Source organism: Mus caroli, chromosome X (genome assembly GCF_900094665.2).
Source record: "Mus caroli chromosome X, CAROLI_EIJ_v1.1, whole genome shotgun sequence".
NCBI lineage: Eukaryota > Metazoa > Chordata > Mammalia > Rodentia > Muridae > Mus > Mus caroli.
In genome coordinates this window covers 145,123,113-145,146,313 of record NC_034589.1, presented here as the reverse complement: position 1 = coordinate 145,146,313, position 23,201 = coordinate 145,123,113, and the positions used below count along the sequence as shown (strand labels likewise).

The following is a 23,201-nucleotide window of genomic DNA, read 5'->3' as shown; positions in this document are numbered from 1 at the left end:
CACACACACACACACACACACACACACACACACACACACACGTTCAATAAGTAGGATTGGATCCAGGACACGTGAGTTATGTCATCAAGTCATAACCCAACTCCCTTTGGAGTTATTTGGTTACGAGAGGCCACATGAAAGTAAAGAATGTCACCCCACAGATTGAGTTTTGAATAGCATATACTAATTTTATCTATTAATGGAATTCAATGTGATGTTTCAATGTCAAAGAAAATTTGTTTCTGTTTCTGATAATTGTCCATAGTCACCTTAAACTAGATGCACTTTTCCTTCCTTTTAAGATCCAAGATTAGTTCAGACTCACATGTTTACTTTGTCTTGCTTGGTTCTGAAACAAAACTGATAGTGTCCAAACAAACAATTCTAGTATAGTGACTCAAATCAAAGACTACACCCTTTGCCAAACTTTGCCCACTCCAAATCTCTATCCCAAATCTCTTTTAGTAACTCTAAAGGCTTATCTCACCTAATCCCAAGAATAGTATCTATTCCCAGCAGATATAACGGTCCTATATGCGCATAGTATGCATAATGCCATGCTGAATACTCTGCAAACAGGTTCTACATTGAGATGATATTTCCTTCCTTTGGAATGCAATGCTGTCCTCCTTGGGTTACACTCAGAAGAATGGCTCTTCTATTAAGAGTAAACAAGTACTTCCTTATACCTGGTCCTGAATCCCCCATTACCTTCCCATCTCCCTCTCTTACAGTTCCCTCCCTCCATCTGCCTCTTATGACTATTTTATTCCCCCTTCCAAGTGAGATTCAAACTTCCCCACTTGGGCCTTCTTTCTTGTTTAGCTTCTCTGGGTCTGTGGAATGTGACATGGTACCTGTATTTTATGGCTAATATCCACTTATAAGTGAGTTCATACCATGCATGTCCTTTTGGGACTGGGTTACCTCACTCAGGATGGCATGTTCAAGTTCCATCCATTTGCCTGCAAAATTCATGATGCTTTTGTTTTTAATACCTGAATAGTATTCCATTGTGAAGATGTAGCATATATATATATATATATATATATATATATATATATCCATATATATATATATATCCATATATCCATATATATCCATTCTTCAGTTGAGGGACATCTAAGTTGTTTCCAGGTTTTGGCTATTACAAATAAAGCTGTTATAAACATAATTGAGCAAGCATCTTTGTAGGATGTTGGAGCATCTTTTGAGTAAATGGGTATGGCTACGAGTGGTATAGCTGGGTCTTGATATACAGCTTGGCCTTCATGTGTGTCCCAAACAACTGGAATTGGGGCTATCCCAAAAGCTGTTGCCTATATGTGAGATAAGTTCTACTTACTGGGCTGCCTTGTCTGGCCTCAGTGGGAGAGGACACACCTAGCCTCACAGAGGCTCAAAAATGCCAGGGTGTGGGAATACCCAGAGAGGCCCTATCCTCTCAGAAGGGAAGGGCAGGGGAAAGGATTATAGGAGGGGTGACTAGAAGGGGGCAGTGAGTTGAATGTAAAGTGAATAAGTAAAAAAATTAAATTAAATTAAAAAAGAAATAACATAAAAAAGTAAACAAGTACTAGGTTCTTAAAATATTAAACTCCTGAGAATCATGGTTCATTTTAGTTACTTCTACAGTTAGATCATGATTTTCTAAACACTTTTATGATAGGCTTTCGACCATACAGGCTGGACTATGTGAAGTCCAGCATGGCTATAAATGTAGCTAAAAACATAAAATCATAAAACTTTTGAAAACATTGAGTTGTTTTGTCATTTAATTATATAGGTCTCAATTGAAAATTTATACATATCATGTCTCAGTGTCAACAATTATATCTAAATATAAGATTTTTAAAAATGATTTTTCTAGTATGTTAGTATGATTCTGTTAGTCATCTTTTGTCCCTAACGTGGTAACTACTCAGTTATATGTTCTACAGGATTAGTTTCTCTCATTTCTAGTCTACTGTCTAGAAAATATATTCCCACAGTTGAAGGTTTAGAAGCAAGCAGTATTAATGATTTTGCAGGGCCTGTTCCACTTTGGTGAGATATGCAGTTTCCTAGATTCCATGTGTTCTTCCCTTTTGGTATACCTATGCTTTTTTGTTTCTTTGGTTTTTTGTTTGTTTGTTTGTTTTGTATGGCTTCAAGTAACTTGCCAGGAAAAACTATGCAGATGAATAAATTGATGAATCTTTGTTTAAATTCTTCCATCCCATTTGAGTGATGATTTTCTTAGTACAGAAATACAGATTTTTAACCTTGAATACTACTATATACTCTTCTGGCATATATCCAGTGTTGTTTACAAATCTCAGAACTTTTAAAATACTTGTAATTTTGGGGGGGTAAATACATTAAATTCTTTCATGTTGGATTACCTGCATGCTCCATTTTCTTATCCCTATTCTTTTTTATTATTTGGTTATTTTATTTATTTACAATTCAAATATTATCCCTCTTCCGGGTTTCCCATGTACAACCCCCCCATTAAATGCATCCTCAACATTGCCTTGATGAGTGTGCTCCTCTACCCACTTACCCACCCCTGTCTCATTGCTCTAGCATCTCCCTACACTGGGGCATCAAGCCTGCATAGGTCCAAGGGCCACCCCTCCCACTGATTCCAGACAAGGCTACATATGCCTACATCTGCTACATATGAAGCTGGAGCCATGGGTCCCTCCATGTGTATTCTTTGGTTGGTGGTTTAGTCCCTGGGAGCTCTGGGGGTTCCAGTTAGTTGATATATATATATATATATATATATATATTTGTTTTGTTTTTCCTATGGGGTTGCAATCCCTTTCTGCTCTTTCAGTCCTTCCCCTAACTCTTCCACTGGGGTTCCCAGGCTCAATTCAATGATTGGCTATGTCTGCTTCTGTCAGACTCTATGCTGGCAGAGACTCTAAGAGGACAGCCATTCTAGGCTCACATCTGGGAGCACTTCTTGGCATCAGCAATACTGTTAATACTGTTTGGGTTTGGTATCTGCAGATGGGATGCCAAGGTGTGCAGCCTTTGGGGGGGGGGCTTTCCTTCAGTCTGCTCCATTTTTTTTTGTCCCTGTGTTTCCTTTAGACAAGAACAATTTTGGGCTTAAACATTTAGAGATAGGTGGATGGACCCATCCCTCAAGTGAGAGCCATGCCTGTCTACTGGAGGTAGTCTCTTCAGGTTCTATCTCCCTTCTGTTGGGTATTTCAGCTAATGTCATCCTGGAAGGCTCTTGCTTTTCTGACATCTGGGACTTTCTAGTGGTTCCCCGTTCCCAATCCTCCCCTGCTACATATTTCTATTCATTCTCCTGACCCTCTGGACTTCTCTCTTGTTTCTTCCCATACCTGATCCTGTCCCTCGTCCCCCCCCCCACCTACTCCTCTTTCCCAGGCCCTTCCATCTCTCTACTTCCCATGATTATTTTGTTTGCCCTTCTAAGTAAGATTGAAGCATCCACTTCCTATTGAGAGTGTCCTTTGTCTTAAAGAAGTTTTTAAATTTTATGAGATCTCATTTGCCAATTTTTGATCTTAGAGCCTAAGCCATTGGGGTTCTGTTCATGAAATTTTCCTTGTGCTGATGTGTTTGAGGCTTTTACCCATTTTCTCTTCTATTAGATTCAGGATATCTGGCTTTATGTTGCGGTCCTTGATCCACTTGGACTTGACTTTGTACAAGGAGATAAAATTGGATCAAATTGCATTCCTCTATATGCTTGAATGGCTTGCTGTGGTAAGAGAACTGGGTTCTCAAATTGCCAAGTGGTATTGGTTTCTGTTGCTTATGTTCTTGCTCATCTGGTTATTTCTGGTGTTAACTGACATTGCTTTCTCTGACTGTATCCTGTCCCTCCTATGAGCCTGGTTATGTTGGGCTTCCTTGGGTCAGGATGTCTTTAGGTGTGGGAGGGGTCTGGAGAGCCTGATCTGAGAGCCTGGTTGTGGCAGACCTCCAGAGATTCTAGCTGACTCTGGGTGAGGGTGGTATGGGGGTGCTGGAGGAAACAATCTGCTCCTGGGTAGAGTTTTGGACTAGAAGAAAGATGTGTCTCTGGCAGGGTGAGAGGTTATGTGTCCTCTGGGCCTTAGTGTGGGGAGTCCCAGTTAGGCCAGGTATTGGGGTGGGGAGGACTCACCTGTGAGCCTGTTGGTCTCATAACTCCTGGGTATCAAGCTATCTCTGGGTGTGGACAAAGGGGGGGGCATGCTCGAGCACAGGTTCAGTTCCAGGGTACAGTTGTGAACCCTTTATATTCCTCTTAATAACTCAATTATCTTATTTAGAAGGAGCCAGAGAAATACCCAGGGAGCAGAAGGGGACAGAAGCCCCATAGAAGGAACATCAATATGAACTAACCAGTACCCTCAGAGCTCCTTGTAACTATACCACCAATCAAAGAAAATACGTAGTGGAATTTGTGGCTCTAGCGATATTTGTAGCAGAGGATGGCCTAGTTGGTCATCAATTGGAGGAGACGTCCTTGGTCCTGTGAAGGCTCTATGTCCCAGTATAGGGCAACGCTAGGACCAGGAATGGGAATGGGTAGGCTGGGGAGCAGGGGAAGGGGGGAAGGGGGAGGGGGATTTTAGGAGGGGAACTAGGAAAGGGGATAACATATGAAATGTAAATAAAGAATATATCTAATAAAAAATGAAAGAAAATTTGAGGGACTTGAGTCAAATGTGTAGTGCCTCAAATTTCAAAAATTTTTCAATACATTATGTTGTTCTATTATACTCATTTTGAAAAGTACTTAACAATTTGCAAAACACATGAAACTCAAGAAGAATGAAAACCAAAGAGTGGACACTTTGCCCCTTCTTAGAATTAGGAACAAAACACCCAATGGAAGGAGTTACAGAGACAAAGTTTGAAGCTGAGACGAAAGGATGGACCATCTAGAGACTACCATACCCGGGGATCCATCCCATAATCAGCCTCCAAACGCTGACACCATTGCATATGCCAGCAAGATTTTGCTGAAAGGACCCTGATATAGCTGTCTCTTGTGAGGCTATGCCGGGGCCTGGCAAACANAGAAGTGGATGCTCACAGTCAGCTATTGGATGGANCACAGGGCCCCCAATGGAGGAGCTAGAGAAAGTACCCAAGGAGCTAAAGGGATCAGCAACCCTATAGGTGGAACAACAATATGAACTAACCAGTACCCCCGGAGCTCTTGTCTCTAACTGCATATGTAGCAGAAGATGGCCTAGTTGGCCATCATTGGGAAGAGAGTCCCCTTAGTCTTAACAAGCTTTATATGCCTCAGTACGGGGGAACACCAGGGCCAAGAAGTGGGAGTGGATGGGTAGGAGATGGGGGGAGGGTCTGGGGGACTTTTGGGATAGCATTTGAAATGTAAATGAAGAAAATACGTAATTAAAAAATAAATTAAAAAAATGAAAAGAAAAGAAATGAAAAGTACTTAAACTATTTCAAATACCTAATAACAAAGTATTTATAACATCATATAATCTCAAAAGAGTTGGGCATCAGGTGAGATTTTTCTTTAAATAAGGATACTGAAATTTGATTTTCATAATCTTGGAATATTGATTACCTAGATTAGATGACAGTGATCTAGATCCTTGGGACCTAATATGTTTAAAATGTTGAAATTGCATTCAAATGGATGGATAAGAACAAACAGTGCTAAGCAACAATCTTAAAAAACTAAAGCACTGTGATGGGAGAGAGGTATGGATAGAAAATTTGGGGTAAAGATAGCACTAAATTACTTGCCCAAGGGTGATTTCAGACTGACAGTCGGAACTTCTCTTGCCTAAGGCAAACAGATAATTAGTACTGACCAGAGATGCTTGGGTAATCACCTGCGTTCGAAAGGAAATAGGCCAGATCTAACAGAAATAAGACCCATTAAAATATTATTAGCTAAAAAGTATAAGTTATATATCTTTGTATACCTAACTACCTTTCATACTATGTACTTATAATATTCTGTAGTCTGAGATTTTCACACCTGGCATTTAACAATTTGATAACACCTAAATTATGAATTATTTTACGTTCTTACCTTTGGCATCCTGGTAGGCTTCCAAAGAAGGATGACTGCTTTTCTTTTTTCTGGAAGTTTTACTCCTTGTACAAATTAAATCTGCAGAGATCCAAAAAGTTAGTGGATACTCCTGTTTTGTTTATTTTAGATGAATAAGACATCTATCTAGGAAATTGATCAAGCTTTGAAAATACAAAGAATGAAGCTGCAGGCTAGATGATCATCATGTGAACTTTAAGAATGTATACCAGGAAAACCTGTGTGTAGTTGTGTTGTGGCTCAACCCTAGCACAGGCTTTTAATCAAGAGCTTTCGGTTTATTGTAAACAATATTAAATAAAGTCAACCATAGGTCAAGAAGAAAAAAGTACAGAGAGTGAGGGGAAGTCAGCAGGATAGAGAGATGCCTAAGAAGTAGAAAGGAGACATTCAGTTTGGAGAATTTTAAAGAAATTATGGAAAAGGAGAAGTGGCTTTTTCCTTCTGAGATATCAGTTGAAGAAGGTCAGGTGAATGCTTTCTTTACTTCTCTGAGCTAGCAAGCTTTCACCCTAGCATCTGCTGCCTGGGTCTTCATTTGGTAACATTGAATGTTTGGAATTTTGTTTTAACAAACAACAGAACGATTGACCTTAGCTTTCTTTAATTGACTAAATATTTTTCTTGAATACTCAATAAATTTCTGGCATCAAGAAAGGCATTGGAAATATATGGCCAAAGTGGTCAGATTGGCACCCTAGCTGTTGTGAATAAGCAGCATATTGGACACTTATAGCCTCAACAAAGTTATAATACCTTAAAAACATATTTAACAGATATACCAAAGCCAGAACATCCATGAACAGGGCACTCTGACATAACTGATATAGTTGTCATTCTATTCACATTATTTCTGGGAATCTCTGGAAAATGTAGAATCTTAGAAAAACATAGACTATGAATTTTTTATTAGATATTTTCTTTATTTACAATTCGAATGTTGTCCCCTCTCCTAGTTTCCTCTCTGAAACCCCCCTATCACCTCTCCACTCCCCCTGCTCCCCAACCCACCCACTCCTGCTTCCTGGCCCTGGCATTCCCCTATACTAGGGCATAGAATCTTCACAAGACCAAGGGCCTCTCCTCCCATTGATGGCCGACTAGGCCATCCTCTGCTATATATGCAGCTAGAACCACAAGTTCCACCATGTGTTTTCTTTGATTGGTTGTTTAGTTCCAGGGAGCTCTGGGGGTACTGGTTGGTTCATATTGTTGTTCCTCATATAGGGATGCAGACCCCTTTAGCTCCTTGGGTACTTTCTCTAGCTCCTTCATTGGTGACTCTGTGCTCTGTCCAATGGATGGCTGTGAGCATCCACTTCTATATTTGCCAGGCACTGGCAGAGCCTCACAGGAGACAGCTATATCAGGCTCCTGTCAGCAAAATCTTGTTGGCATCTGAAATAGTGTCTGGGTTTGGTGGTTGTTTATTGGATGGATCCCCAGATAGCACAGTCTCTAGATGGTCATTCCTTCAGTCTCTGCTCTGAAGATTATTTTGTTGTTGTTCTCTAGCTACACTCATAAATGAAAGGATGAAGAAGGAAGACAAAGTAGAGTTGTATAAACGTAGGCTTATTTGCATGTTATAAAAATATAGCCTATTAAATTTACTTCACTCATTCATCATTTACTTGCTGAGGTACCATTCAAAAGACAGATGGTTGCCCTGATGGAGTTTATATTCTATTTATGGGAGGGAGATAATAGAAATATACACAGGAAAAATAATAGCCTGTCAGACTGAAATGTTCAGAACAAAAATAAAGCAATCAAGAGTAATATGAGGTGTTGAAGTTTGTGAACTGTTTAGATATGAAATTATGGCAAATATCAATGAGGTGATATTTGAGTAAAGGATAGAAGGGAATGAAGCAATGTGTATACTCATATGAACAGCTGGGAGTAAAACATTCTTGGTACTTAGAATATGTGCATAGACTCAAAAGCAAATCCACACTTAGTCATTTAAAAGTCTCCTGAGATTGGTGTAAAAGGAGTAAGAGAAACTGATGGTGGAAAGAAAGGAATGAAGGAGCTGAAGGGGTTTGCAACCCCATAGGAAGAACAATATCAACCAACCAGAGCACTCAGGGTCTAAACCACCAACCAAGCTGTACTTATAGAGGGACCCATAGAAGCAGGAGGAGTGGGGATGGAATACGGGTTTTCTGGGGGGTGGGGTATTGGGAAATATAAATAAATAAAATACCCAATTAAAAATATTAAATAATAAAAAAGATTGTGTAGTCAAGTGAAGACATGAAAAGATAAATGATGAATGAAGAATCTTACAGGCAATTCTAAGAACTCTTACTTTGAGAAAAGTGACAAGCTACTGGATAAAATTTTGGAGTGCCATGATATGGCTTAGGTTTTAAAAAATTAGAAAGGAAATGAGCTGTGCAAGGCAAATGTGCATTCTCTAGACTATCATTTAAATTTCCATAACCTTTTCTCCTAAATATTGTGCTATTTTATTATATCCCAATGCCTGATGCAAATTAGTATAGTGCATGCCAACAACTTAAAAACAACAATATCCGAAAGGAAAACTAAAAAGAAATCTATTGCTAAAGTAGTGTCTCTTGCACTCTCAAAACAACTGTAAAATGCTTACACCACATACAAAGTTTGATTTTCAGAGAATGATGTTCTTCATTCAAAAGAGATATAAAAATTAATGACCAATGCATACAGAATGGTGGGAATTTGGCCCCACTAACAGCTTTCCCAATAAACCCCATATTATTTTAACGAGGATTTAATATTATTCTTCAGCATATGATTAGCTACTTTAATTGGGTGTGACAACTGACAAGAGAATTAAATTGATGAAAACTAAAACTTTAACAATAACATTAAATGGAGTTTAAAATCTCTTACACCTTTGACACTACATTAATACTACTTTCAAAAAATCACTGGAATAAAGGATCTTTGTTAAACCACCAGCTTAGTAAATGCAGGCTTTATATGAAAAATAATACAAGTCTTAGTACCAGTGATAGACACTGTGAACTAAAGGTACAACTTTGTATATCCTTAATGAAACTACCCAATAAATATTAAAAGTATAACTTATTATTAGCAAATAAAAATAATTTAAAATGTGCCAGAAAAGGAGGGTAGAGACAGCAAGATCAGTCAACTACTGTGACAATTATGTCCTTGGTAATTTTTATGGGACTTGGGATAGAATATAGAACTTCATGTGTTCTAGGAAGGAGTTCTAATACCACACCTTCTGTCCTAGATACTTTCAATGATTTTGCTCCACAATAGCATTTTACGACAGTATATATCCATATAATTTATAGACACCAAAACAGAGCTTCTGTGTCTTTAACTCCTAATTCTAATGGTTTTATTTTAACACATATTTGTGCTAACTTTGTCTTTGTAAATGTACAATATTAGTCATATTGGTAGCTGATGTTTATGTTAATACACTAATCAGTTCAAGTTAGCATAAGTCATAAATGATCTTTAAACTTCTCATGTAAATGCCATTGCCCTTTTCAGATGAAAATTTGGATTGTTGAGCTGGGAATATGGCTCAGTTGGTAAGGTGCTTGCCTTGCGATTATGAGAATCAGATTTCAATTTCATGATTCTGAAATAAAATATTAAAGAGTTGAGCATGGTGGCATGTGCTTATAATTTCAGTGTTAAGGCTTACTAACCAGGCAGCCTAGCCTAATCAGTGAGATTTAGGTCACTGAGAGACCCTGCCTTCAAAAGCAAGATGGACAGCTTCTGAGAAACAAAATGCATACTTACATACACGTGTGGACCCCGATATAAACATGTACCTCACATGTGCTTACAAACCTATAAACAAAAATAGAGACTATTTAAAATGTTCATTAATATTTTCAAGGTTTTCATATACTTTCTTCTACTCTCTAACAACCACTGCCTCTACTGTACAGTCAGCATGCTCCTACATGCAACCTCTGAGCTACAACAACAAGGCACTAGATATGTATTTTTTCCTCAGTTCTCAAGATGCTTTCACAATTTCATTCTTATACCTGCTGAATTTCTACCACATTTTCTCTATGTGTTTGTAAAACTGAAATCATGCCTCAATGATAAGGCATTTTCTGCCTAAACTCATTATCTTGCCCCATAACATCTTGTGGGACATACCAAATATATTATATATTTAATTTTCTATTGTCTTTATAATTCAAGCAGCACATGTGGGCATAATTTAATTTATTAACTGACTAAATGTTTCTTCCAATATTTTAATTTACACTTTGATCATTTTATTCATGAATACAATGATTATTCAGCATTGAAAGAGCAGGAAAGTATCCTGAGGGCAAGACCTCAAACACTGAGTAGTCCATCTTGCAAATGTGCAAATTCACTTAAAATCAAAGAGCATATATTAATAATGTCACCTGAAGTGATTCTGCTCAAAACAACCACCCAGGAAAAATGACTCTTTGGGGTATTCAAAGGATAAAAAAATTGTTGCCCAAAATGGTAAGGTTCTATCCTGAACTAGCATCAGAACTTTGTAGTGTTATCCATTGGCATTGTAGTAATGGGTGATGCAAAATAAAGGGGGTCATTGAGTCTTGGACTATAGTTTCAGAGTGTAACTGAGGCAAGGTGTGGCAGTGTTGGAGTCTCCATAATGAAGTTGTAAGAGACAAGTACTTAAAGTTATGAGGGTAAAGCTTAAATTATAATGAATGCTTTAGAATGTTAGAGATTTCAGGACCAAGGGATATGCTGTGGAAAGTTTCTGTCCCAAAGGAGAAGCTTTGTGTGTTACAGGTGTCAGAACTGCAAGATGTAGCTATCTAAGTGCTTTGGAACATAGATTCCATCATAAGCCCTAGATTTTAAATATGGCTAAAAGATTTGACATTTGCATTGATGGATTTTTAGTCTTGTTTTTGGCTCATAATCCCATACTTTCTTTATGGAATAAAAATATTTATCTAATGGCATTTTATATTGGGAGTAAATAACTTGGTTTTGAATTTTGGGAGCTCTTAATTAAAAGAGTGCCTGTGCCGCAGATGAAACTTGGATGCTAGAATTTTAAAATGTTGAGATTATTAAAATTAGTGGGAACTTTTGATGTTGGACCAATATATTTTGCAATATGAGATGCCCAGGAGTTCATGGGAATGCAGCATTGATTTACCAAATAAAAGTGATAACATTGACTGCAATGTTTAGAAAGATTTTCTATAATAGTAAGAGTAGATTTTCAGTTTGATGGGATGTGGAATGACTATACCAGAAAGCGTTTGAGGGGTTATCTAGATGATCAAGATTACTCTAAATGTGGGCAGTACTCTTCTATGATCTGGGAGATTCAAGGCAGAATAAAAATGAAAACATAAGCTGAGCACAAATATTCATTGCTCTCTTCTTTCTGACTGCCGACACAACCAGCTATCTCCAGATTTTGCCTTTATATCTTCTGTACCAGGATAGACTACCTAGAACTATAAACCAAAATAAACATTCCTCCTTTAAGTTGCTTTTATTTTTGGTATTTTTCATATCAGAGATAACAAGAAACTCATATCTATACAAAATAATTATTGTGTCTGGAACTATCCAAGTATTTCATTAATTTATTTAATGAATATTTTATGAATAAAATTTGTACAAAATGTAAATACAATGCCAAAAAAGTTGAACTTTATTGTTGATGTGGGAAAAAGACAAAGACTTTTGCAGAAACAGGGTACATAATTATAATTTCAAGTGCCTTTGTAGTGATTTTCCTCATCATGTCTCTGATTCTCTAGGTAATCAAGAATCCACTCTATATTGTTACCCATGTTATTTACATTTCAGATGTTATCCCCTTTCCTAGTTTCCTCTCTGAAAACCTCCTATCCCTTCCCCCATCCTCCTGCTCACCAACCCACCCACTCCCACCTGCTGGTACTGGCATTCCCTCACACTGGGGCATAGAACCTTCACAGGAACAAGGGCCTCTCCTCCCATTGATGACTGACTAGGCCATCCTCTGCTACATATGCAGCTAGAGCCATGACTCCCACCATGTGTTTTCTTTGATTGGTGGTTTAGTTCCAGGGAACTCTGAAGATACTGGTTAGTTCATATTGTTGTTCCTCCTATGGGGCTGCAAACCCCTTCAGTTCCTTGGGTACTTTCTCTAGCTTCTTCATTGGGGATCCTGTACTCTGTTCAATGGACAGCTGTGAGCTTCCACTTCTGTATTACTCAGGCACTGTCAGAGCCTCTCAGGAGCCTGTAAATGTTTGCGCGGGTCCTTGGGATAGCATTGGAAATGTAATTGAGGAAAAGATGTAATAAAATAAAATAAAATAAAATAAAATAAAATAAAAGAGAAAAAATGTTTGCGGGTCTATGGTATCACTGGCCAACACTCCAAAAAGAGTTTGATTTTAATTTTTTAGCCTCTGGTGACTATTAGGGACATTGTCATCATATTATAGAATAATTTCATTTTATTTGAACTCTTTTTTATGTGTGTGTATGTATATGACTAATTTAGGAAACATGTTCATAGAAGATTTTCATGTGACTTCTTTGAAAGGTTGCTAGTGTTCCTTATCCCGCCTCATATTTCCAATAGTAGCCTGGCTGCTACCCTCTACTACATTTAATCCTTTCTACTTATGTTTCCTTCTTTATATGACTGTATTCTATTTTTGTTCCTTTGAAAAATCCTCTATCCTCATGACCCCTTACTAATTTTATGACCTCTATATGGATTCTAAATGAAACACACATATGTAATGATTCAATGTTAGCATCCACACAAAGGAAAAAAACTCTTAGAGTTTGTCTTCCTGGATCTGTGTTACTTCACTTAGGATGATATTTTCTATCTCCATTCATTTACCTGTGACTTTTATTTCTCTCTTCTGAATAGAATTCCATTGTGCAAATGCATTGGATTTTATCTATTCTTCAATTGATAAGTATATAGATAATCTTCACTGTTCTGAATAGAGCAGCAATGGATGTGGTGAGTAACTATCTCTGTGGTAGACTATACAGTGCTTCAGGTGTATACCCAATACTGATATCTAAGTATCTCTGTGGGAGATATACAATTCTTCAGGTGTATACCCAATATTGATATAGCTAGGTCACATGATAAGTTGAGTGTGAGTGTTCCTCAATAAAACTCTGTAATAATCAACAACAAAGAAACATAAAGTTAACAAATATCACTAATCACTGTAGAAATGCAAAACACAGCTACCATGCTATAACATTAAAACCATCTTATAATGACTTGAACAAAATCAAACAAAAAGTGAGAGTAATTCAAAGAATCAACCAAACGAGGAGCTGGTTCTTTGAGAAAATCAACAAGATAGATAAACCCTTATCCAGACTCACTAGAGGGCACAGGGACAGCATCCTAATTAACAAAATCAGAAATGAAAAGGGAGACATAACAAAAGATCCTGAAGAAATCCAAAATACCATCAGATCCTTCTACGAAAGGCTATACTCAACAAAACTGGAAAACCTGGACGAAATGGACAAATTTCTAGACATGTACCAGGTACCAAAGTTAAATCAGGATCAGGTAAATGTTCTAAACAGTCCTATATCCCCTAAAGAAATAGAAGCAGTCATCAATAGTCTCCCAACCAAAAAAAGCCCAAGACCAGGGTTTAGTGCAGAGTTCTATCAACCTTCAAAGAAGATCTAATTCCAGTTCTTCACCACCTATTCCACAAAATAGAAGCAGAAGGTACTCTACCCAATCCATTCTATGAAGCCACAATTACTCTGATACTTAAACCACAGAAAGACCCAACAAAGATAGAGAACTCCAGACCAATTTCCCTTATGAATATCGATGCAAAAATCCTCAATAAAGTTCTCGCTAACCAAATCCAAGAACACATCAAAACAATCATCCATCCTGACCAAGTAGGTTTCATCCCAGGGATGCAGGGATGGTTCAATATACGGAAATCCATCAACGTAATCCAGTATATAAACAAACTCAAAGACAAAAACCACATGATCATCTCATTAGATGTGGAGAAAGCATTTGACTGCTTGTGGACGTTGTACATCGTGGTGCGCACTAGGCTCCGCACCACGATGTACAACGTCCACAGCAGGGACCAGATGGGTTTAGTGCAGAGTTCTATCAACCTTCAAAGAAGATCTAATTCCAGTTCTTCACCACCTATTCCACCAACTGCTTGTGGACGTTGTACATCGTGGTGCGGAGCCTAGTGCGCACCACGATGTACAACGTCCACAAGCAGAGCCCTGAAGCTCAGAGTACCCAAGATACAATTTGCAAAACACATGAAACTCAAGAANAACGAAGACCAAAGTGTGGACACTTTGCCCCTTCTTAGAATTGGGAACAAAACACCCATGGAAGGAGTTACAGAGACAAAGTTTGGAGCTGAGATGAATGGATGGACCATCTAGAGACTGCCATATCCAGGGATCCATCCCATAATCAGCCTCCAAACGCTGACAGCATTGCATATACTAACAAGATTTTGCTGAAAGGACCCAGATATAGCTGTCTCTTGTGAGGCTATGCTGGAGTCTAGCAAACACAGATGTGGATGCTCACTGTCAGCTATTGGATGGAACACAGATTCCCCAATGGAGGAGGTAGTGAAAGTACCCAAGTAGCTAAAGGGTTCTGCAATCCTATAGGTGGAACAACAATATGAACTAACTAGTACCCCCCAGAGCTCTTGTCTCTAGCTCTATACGTATCCGTAGTTGGCCTAGTTGGCCATCATTGGAAAGAGAGGGCCATTGGTCTTGCAAACTTTATATGCCCCAGTACATGGGAAATCCAGGGCCAAGAAGTGGGAGTGGGTGGGTGGGGGAGTTTGGTGGGAGGGTATGGGGGACTTTTGGGATAGCATTGGAAATGTAAATGAAGAAAATACCTAATAAAAAAGTGACACTATAGAGCAACTAGAAGTGTATACATTTAGGGAAACTAGAATTCTCACAGATGCATAGATTAAACACATGAGTGTTTAATTCTGAGTTACTGGTAATACATTATTTCATACTAAGGAAAAGAAATAACATTCCCCCTTGGCGTCATTTAGCTAACACCAAGTCCAGATTTGTATGTTATACCAATGCTTCCTATGTCTTCCATCTTCTGCCTCTCTGTTGTATGAGTCAGAACTTTGCCAGCCTGAAGGCTGTCTTGTTAATGTGCTTTTGTGTGTGTGTGTGTGTATGCCTCTGCATGAAAGAATGTATCTATGTCTCTGTATGTACCTAACAAAGGATTATTTCTCTGTCTATTGAAAAGCACAGAAAGCACCACATGGGAGGAAGGAATGGTATACTTCCTTAACAGAGTTTCACAAGGGAGTCTGTCACTAGCTCCAACCCAACTGACTCCAACTGACCCAGAAAACAAATTGTATTACAAAAATTACTATTTATTAACCAAGATAAAAATGTTGCATTCTACATTTATGGTGGGTATTCATATTATAAGATTGTTTTCAACCTTTGTACCTGTTGCTTTCAGTAAACAATACACATATTTTTCTGGGTCAGGGGCATAATTTACAATTACTGTTGAGCCTTAATTTAGGTAGTAAAAGTTAATTTCATGAGAAATTCAAGGTAAGTCAGGTTGATGGTTACATTTTTTTTTTTTGCTCAAGCATGTTATACAGGATGAGTATATGTTAACATAGCAGTGACCTCAAGGTATATTATTAATGTTGGCGGTGAGATTTAGCCTATGCTCCAGTCTCTTATAAGAGATAACTTTTTAGCTCATTGCCAAAATATTTTACTAGAAGCAATACAAAAGAACACAACTAGCTTTTGGAAAACAGTGTGATATAGTCATATAAAGTTAAATACATTCACAAGTACAACCCAGTGATTTTGTGCATAGTTGCTTATAAAGTAAAATAAAAACAAGTGGATGCAAAGCTACAGAAGTTTATAGCTAGGAGGGCTCTGCCGGGGCAGGTGAGGGAGTATCTTGGGTCCCATGTCCTTCAGAGACTAGTTTGTGCAGGTGAGAGTGAGGACTATAGAAGCAACACAGCTTCTGGGACAGGCAGAAGCGACGCAGCTTCTGGGACAGACCCCAATTTGGGCTCCAGACATCTGGGCACCTTCCTCGCCAGAGGAGAGGTGTCCGCCCTGGAGGGCTCTTTTGGAGCAGGTGAGAGAGCCATCTTGGTTCCTGAGTCCCTCAGATACCAGTCTGCACAGGTCAGCTCATGGATTGCAAAGGGTAAGCAAGCAGACTGCAGAAGCAACACAACTTCTGGGAAAGGCAGAAGCAACACAGCTTCTGTGACAGACCCCGTTTTGGACTCCAGACATCTGGGGACCTTCCCTGCTGGAGGAGAGGTGTTCGCCCAGGAGGGCTCTGCCAGAACAGGTGAGGGAGCCATCTTGGGTCCCAGGTCCCTCAGAGACTAGTCTGCTCAGGTGAGAGTGCAGACAACAGAAGCAGACACAACTTCTGGGACAGGCAGAAGCTACACAACTTCTAGGACAGACCCTGTTTCAGGCTCCAGACATCCAGGCACTTTCCACGCCAGAGGAAAGTTGTCTGCTGGGGAGGGCTCTGACCTCCAGAGCAGGTGAGCGGGCCATCTTGTGTCCGGGGTCCCTCGGAGACCAGTCTGTGCAGGTGAGCATGCAGACTGCAGAGGCAAACATCTTCTGGGACAGTCCCAGTTTCAGGCCTTCATCTTCAGCAAGGAGGCAGGTCTGAATGCCAGATATCTGTGCACTTTTTCTGCAGGAGGAGAGCTTGATTGCAGAGAGTACCACTGAGACTCAGGAGAGAGCTAGACTCCCAGGTCTGCTGACAGAGGCTAACAGAATAACAGGAGGAAAAAGCTCCAAACAGAGACAACTATAACAACTAACTCCAGAGATTACCAGATGGCAAAAGGCAAATGTAAGAATCTCACTAACAGAAAAAAAGACCACTCACCATCATCAGAACCCAGCACTCCCACCTCAGTCAGTCCTGGATACCCCAACACACCCGAAAAGCAAGACTAGGATTTCAAATCATATCTCTTGAAGCTGGTAGAGGACATCAAGAAGGGCATTAATAACTCACTTAAAGAAATACAGGAGAACACTGCTAAAGAGGTAGAAGTTCTTAAAGAATTACAGGAAAACACAACCAAACAGGTGATGGAATTGAACAAAACCATTGAAGACCTAAAAAGGAAAATAGAAACAATAAAGAAAATCTAAAGTGAGACAATGCTGGAGATAGAAATCCTAGGAAAGAAATCTGGCACCATAGATGTGAGCATCAGCAACAGAATACAAGAGATGGAAGAGAGAATCTCAGGTGCAGAAGATTCCATAGAGAACATGGACATAACAATCAAAGAAAATGCAAAATGCAAAAAGATCCTAACTCAAAACATCCATGAAATCCAGGACATACTGAGAAGACCAAACCTACAGATAATAGGAGTAGATGAGAATGAAGATTTTCAACTTAAAGGGCCATCAATATTCTCAACAAAATTATAGAAGAAAACTTCCCTAACCTAAAGAAAGAGATGCTCATGAACATACTAGAAGCCAACAGAATTCCAAATACACTGGACCAGAAAAGAAATTCCTCCTGACACATAATAATCAGAATAACAAATGCACTAAATAAAGATAGAATATTAAAGGCAGTAAGGGGAAAAGGTCAAGTAAAATATAAAGGCAGGCCTATTAGAATTACACCAGACTTCTCACCAGAGACTATGAAAGCCAGAAGATCCTAGACAGATGCTATGCAGACCATAAGAGAACACAAAAGCCAGCCCAGGCTACTATACCCAGCAAAACTCTCAATTACCATAGATGGAGAAACCAAAGTATTCCATGATAAAACCAATTTCACACAATATCTTTCCATGAATCCAGCCCTTCAAAGGATAATAAAGGGAAAACACCAACACAACGACGGAAACTACACCCTATATAAAGCAAGAAAGTAATCCTTCAACAAACCTAAAAGAAGACAGCCACAAGAACAGAATCCCAACATTAAGAACAAAAATAACAGCAAGCAACTATTACTTTTTTAATTTTGAATAACATCAATGGACTCAATTCCCCAATAAAAAGACATAGACTAATAGACTGGCTACACAAACAGGACACAATATTTTGTTCCTTACAGGAAACCCACCTCAGGGAAAAGGACAGACACTACCTCAGAGTGAAAGGCTGGAAAACAATTTTCCAAGCAAATGATCCAAAGAAACAAGCTGGAGTAGACATTCTAATATCGAATAAAATTGACTTCCAATGCAGAGTTATCAAAAAAAAAATAGATAAGAAAGGACACTTAGTACTCATCTAAGGTAAAATCTACCAAGATGAACTTTCAATTCTGAACATCTATGCTCCAAATTCAAGGGCATCCAATTCCTAAAAGAATCTTTACTAAACCTGAATGTACACATTGCAACACACACAATAATAGTGGAAGACTTCAACACCCCACTCTCAACAATCCCCATCAATATTCCAACTCAATTCTTCACTGAGTTAGAAAGTGAAATTTGCCAATTCATCTGGAATAATAGAAAACCCAGGATAGCAAAAACTATTCTCAACAATAAAAGAACCTCTGTTGGAATCACCATGCCTGACATTAAGCTGTACTACAGAGCAATTGTGACAAAAACTGCATGGTACTAGTACAATGACAGACAGGTAGATCAATGGAATAGAATTGATGACACAGAAATGAATCCACACACCTATGGTCACTTGATCTTTGACAAGGGAGCTAAAACCATCCAGTGNCACACACCTATGGTCACTTGATCTTTGACAAGGGAGCTAAAACCATCCAGTGGAAAAAAGACAGCATTTTCAACAAATGGTGCTGGCACAACTGGAGGTTATCATGTAGAAGAATGCGAATAGATCCATTCTTATCTCCTTGTACAAAGTTCAAGTCTAAGTGGATCAAAGACCTCCACATAAAACCAGAGACACTGAAATTAATAGAGGAGAAAGTAGGGAAAAGCCTCGAAGATATGGGCACGGGGAAAATTCTTAAACAGAACAGCAATGGCTTGTGCTCTAATATCAAGAATTGACAAATGGGACCTCATGAAATTGCAAAGCTTCTGTAAGGCAAAAGACACTGTCAATAAGAGAAAAAGGCCACCAACAGATTGGTAAAGAATTTTTACCAATCCTAAATCTGATAGGAGACTAATATCCAAGTATACAAAGAGCTCAAAAAGCTGAACTCCAGAAATTCAAATAAAAATTTACAGAATGTGACTGCTCAGAGGAAAACTAAACTTCTATGAATTTCTTATTAATGTTTAGGCATTCGATGGGTGCCTTCCTTTTATATGTCATCTTTTTAGGTCTATGCTTCAATGATCAAGCATAATTTTCTTTATTAATTTTTCTTACATGGTAATCTTCTGATTTTTTTTATTTCTTCCTATGAGTGAATTCAGGAATTTACATATTTACTTGCCTGCTAGGTTCAAAATTCAGAATTATCTTTGGATGTCTGATCATTATATGAAATGGCTCATATCTTGAACCTTTGTTACTTTTATAATTTCTAAAGCACTGATGTGGATGTGCTTTCTTTAATCATGATTCATGATAATAAAGTACTTACTGTATTTCAGTTACTACAATATATATCTTGGTACAGTATTTAATTGGACTTTATGGAATTAAAAAGCTTCTGCAGAGCAAAGTATACAATCAATGACGAGCTTGTCTAAAAAATGAGAGAAAATTGTTATAGCTATACATCTAGCAAAGGAATAATATCAAGAACATAAAACAAAATTAAAAATTAAAAATAAATAAGAAAAAACTAACCAACTCAATTGATGAAATTAATTAATTAAGGAAACTGCCTTAATGAAATGAGCAGTTTCCAAAAATGATGTATAGATGGCCAACAAACATACAAAAACCTCAACATCACAAACCATCTGAGAAATGCAAATAAAAACTCCCCTGAAGTTCTCTCTCACTCGGGTAAGAATAGTATTAAGAGAAGAAGAGAGCAGAAATATCAGTGAGGATGCTAACAAAGATAAATATTTGTTCCTTTGGAAGGTAAGCTAGTTCATCCACTATGGTAATATCTGTGGCCTTTCCTTAGAAGACTAAAAGTAGATCTACCATATGATCTACTAAGATTACTTTTGGGCATTGACCCAAAGATTCAAAGTCAATATCTCTCAGAGATACATGGACATCAATGCTTATTGTGGATTTATTAACAAGACTTTAGTTAATTAACTAACCTAGATGCACCACTACTGAAGAATGAACAGAGAAAATAAATATAGATTTATAATATACAATATGATACTCGACAATTAGAAAGAATGAAGCTATATCATTTGCAGGAAAATGGATATAAAATGAGATAATCATATCAAGTGAATTAAGCCAGCTTTTCCATTTATGGGTCCTAGACATCTCTCTCTCTCTCTCTCTCTCTCTCTCTCTCTCTCTCTCTCTCTCTCTCTCTCTCTCTCTCACACACATATTCACCATGACCCGAAAGTAGAAGCCAAATTATCTACAGAAAAATAGAGACTAATGACCCCAATGTAACTCTTAATAATAAAAAATTATAGTCAGGCATATAATCTAATTTGTGGTGATGAAATAAACTGTAATGCCTTGTCAATGAAAAACTAAAATCAAACACATGGGTTGCCAGAGGATTTACGATCGATTTTTCTAACCTGTAAGTTGTGTTTTGTGCTTAATAATTTAGGTTCAGTGATACTGTTGGATATTAGAAAACTACAAACAAACTCCACGAGTCAGAATCTAACATTTCTTCTGTGGTGTTTTGAATAGGTGTGGGTCCCATAGATTCATATGTTTGAATGCTTGGCCATAGGGAGTGGCAATGTTAGGAGGTGTGGTCTTATAGGAGTAGGTATGGCTTTGTTGCAATAAGTGTTTCACTGTGGGGATGGGTTTTGATGTCTTAAATATGCTTGAGATACACCCAGTGTGGCACACAATCTCCTTCTGCTGCTTGTGAATGAAGAGGTAGAACTCCTAATTTCTTCTCCAACACCATATCTACCTAGACAACACCATGTTTCCTGCCTTGATGATAATGGATTAAACGTCAGGAACAGTAAGCTAGCCTCAATTAAATATTGGTTCTATACAGGTTGTCATGGTCTTGGTATCTCTTCACCGCAATATAACCCTAACTAAGACATTTTCTTTCACTGAAAATACATTATAGACAGTGGGTCTGAATTCCGCTCCACTGTTAGCATGTGGGACATGCCACTGGGGAGATGAAACATACCACACAGATGTAGTTGGGTGCTCGACTTTAGGGAAGCACCGAGATACTGCTCAAGGGGTGGAAGGATGCAGTCTAAGATGGGGGAGGCCAAAGTTAGGGTTCCTTGATTCCCAGACATCTAGTCACTGCTAGAGTGCCACACAGAAGAGTTAGAATGAAGGATCAAGGGTCCATGGCCTTCCACAAGGACAGGATGGGAAATGCAGCTCTGGCTTATCTCATCAATGATTGTCTTTAGCTTGGTAATGGCTTTCTGGAAGTGCAAAGAGGCCTTCTACAGGAGACTTAGGCTGTGGCTCTACAGGCAAAGGTCTTCTCCATGCTCCCCATGGAGGTTTCAATGGAAAAGACAGTCCACATTTATCCATACCATTTATTGAGTGTTCATCGTGGAAAATGGATGCATACCAATTCCTCAGGGTGTACCAAAGGTTAAATACCTTTTAGGAGGAAGGAATGTCTGGGAAGGGAAGCTTATTATTATAGATAACTCAGTTCTGGGCTTTGTGATTGATGTGAGGAGTATGGACACATGTTCCTGGCCAGGAATCTAGTAGGGAGCAGGGAGGCACCTGCTGTCTCAGGTATGTACTCTAGTGCTGGGTCTTAGACCCAGTCTACCTTACCAAGTTTCCCGGCATGGTTCACTGTTCCACAATAGACAAAAGTGGGTGTTACAACTCCTTTGGGTCAGAGCATCCTTAAGCAAGGACATTAAAGGAGACAAACCCTGTGCATTGAAAATATTTGAATTCCACCCATTGTACTTCCAGATTGAAGAACTCTGGACATGGTGGTAACATGCATGCAAACTTGAACTTCATTTACTAACCATATAATTTGTAGAAAGGGAAAGGTTTGTACATTTGTTCTGTGTGAAGTCTGCAAAGTGGAAAGCACAATTAAAGTAGATGTCTAAAGATTAATGGTGCATGTTGTGTCTCTAAAGCAACACAAAATCAATTCCATTGGGAAGCCTGAGTTGTTACGTGAGAAGTATTAAGTTACCTAACAATAATAAGTATATCATATGTATTTTTGTTACAAATACCCCACAGGCTTGCAAGCAGAGTTGCTTATTTAAAACAATATATCAACTGTATCATGTACATTTTCAGAAAGCATGTCTAAAATCCCATGACAGATACATTAATAGCTTTGATAATGTTTGTAAGGATTTTTATTAACACATTTTTACCAATTTTGTGGCACCTGAGAAAGTAGCAAGTTTAAAGCATGTTTTTTTTTCTGAAAATGAAACAGACTATAAAGTAGTTTTTACATTTTAAATGTTATCAATTTTGCAGTTTTATACATGTACACTTTGCATAATGACTACTTTAACCATTTACCTCCATATCAGCCCACACTACTCCACCCCTCCTCGACTTGTTCACATGCATTCATAGCTTTTCATTTTGTTTTGTAACCCAACAAAATTATCCAGAACAATCTTCCTGACCATGAGTTTGAAACTATACATTGAAACCTGGTGGACTTAGTAACAGTTTCACAACTTAAGACAGTGATTTTTACCACACCCAGAATTGTTCAACAGCCAGGAGGTCAGAGGTAAAGTCTAATAACCTGTAATTTCCTATTTCTTGAAAATTTGTTCTTTTTCTGTTTTTTTTTTATTAGATATTTTCTTTATTTACATTTCAAATGTTACCCTGAAAGTTCCCTATACACTCCCCCTGCCCTGCTCCCCTACCCACCCACTCCCACTTCTTGGCCCTGGCATTCCCCTGTACTGGGGCATATAAAGTTTGCAAGACCAAGGAGCCTCTCTTCCCAATGATGGCC

At 38.4% G+C, this 23,201-nt stretch overlaps 1 long non-coding RNA gene across 1 annotated transcript in view; it reads right to left on the bottom strand.

Annotated features, from left to right (window-relative positions):
• Window positions 1-6,056: 6,056 nt before the first annotated feature.
• Window positions 6,057-23,201, bottom strand: part of LOC115030071 — a 38,537-nt gene continuing 21,392 nt past the window's right edge. Inside the window, exons 2-3 of the long non-coding RNA XR_003835669.1 lie at window positions 9,848-9,898; window positions 6,057-6,124 (exon numbers count right to left, since the gene is read on the bottom strand). This is a non-coding gene — a long non-coding RNA (uncharacterized LOC115030071). The remainder of the gene's footprint in view (window positions 6,125-9,847; window positions 9,899-23,201) is intronic.